A 1518-nucleotide genomic window follows, 5' to 3' on the forward strand; every position below is an offset into this window, starting at 1 on the left:
ATGTGATTGAGAAGATATGATTTGAAAAACATTTTAAAAAGATTCGATTTGAAAATTATAAACTTGACTAACAAGAAAAGATATGATTCAATCATTAAACCTTTCTCAACAGAAAAGGCAACATACTTGAATTGTTGAATCAAATCATTAATTGGTAGCAAGTATCTTTAAAGATAGAAAGAAATCAATTTTGAAAACATATGATTTGGAAAAGATTTGATTTTGAAAAACTTTGAAAACCTGAAAAAAAATTGCATTGAAAAACAGAATCTTCCCTCTTGTGCCATCCTGGCGTTAAACGCCCAGAATGGTGCACATTCTGGCGTTTAACGCCCAAAACTCTACCCTTTTGGGCGTTAAACGCCCAACCAGGTACCCTGGCTGGCGTTTAAATGCCAGTCTGTCCTTCTTCACTGGGCGTTTTGAACGCCCAGCTTTTTCTGTGCAATTCATCTGCAGTATGTTCTGAATCTTCAATTCCCTGTATTATTGACTTGAAAGGACACAAATTAAAAATATTTTTGGATTTTTAATAATAAGGAAAAATCAAAATGCGACAAGAATCAAATAACAATGCATGCAAGACACCAAACTTAGCAGTTTGTATACTATTGACACTAATGAGAATGCATATGAGACACATAAAACACTCAAGTCACGAGAATTCAAAGATCAGAGTAAGAAATCATCAAGAATTATTTGAAGATCCTTAAGAACACATGAATGGATGCATGCAATTGACACCAAACTTAACATGAGACACTAGACTCAAACAAGAAATTTTTGGATTTTATGATTTTTTGATTTTTTTTTTTTTGTGTTTTTCGAAAATTGAGTGGAAAAAGATATCAAAATTCTTAATGAGAATCCCAGGAATCATGCAATGTTAGTCTAAAGCTTCAGTCTAAAGGAATTAGACATGGTCAGCCAAGCTTCAGCAGAACATTGCATTCAAGAGCTAAATTGATGAAGATCAATCAGCTTGGGTGATGATAAGAACATCACCTTGAAACACTAGAATTCATTCCTAAGAACTCTGAAGAAAAAAATACCTAATCTAAGCAACAAGATGAACCGTCAGTTGTCCAAACTCAACAATCCCCGGCAACGGCGCCAAAAACTTGGTGCACGAAATTGTGATCACTGCTTTTCACAACTCAAATAATCCCCGGTAATGAATCCAAAAACTTGGTGTTCAATACCATGGCATAAACACAACTTCGCACAACTAACCAGCAAGTGTACTGGGTCGTCCAAGTAATAAACCTTACGCGAGTAAGGGTCGATCCCACAGAGATTGTTGGTATGAAGCAAGCTATGGTCATCTTGTAAATCTTAGTCAGGCAAACTAAAATGGATATGGTGATGAACGCATAAAAACATAAAGATAAAGATAGAGGTACTTATGTAATTCATTGGTAGGAACTTCAGATAAGCGCATGAAGATGCCTTCCCTTCCGTCTCTCTGCTTTCCTACTGTCTTCATCCAATCCTTCTTACTCCTTTCCATGGCAAGCT

This window comes from Arachis duranensis, chromosome 9, assembly GCF_000817695.3.
Source record: "Arachis duranensis cultivar V14167 chromosome 9, aradu.V14167.gnm2.J7QH, whole genome shotgun sequence".
NCBI lineage: Eukaryota > Viridiplantae > Streptophyta > Magnoliopsida > Fabales > Fabaceae > Arachis > Arachis duranensis.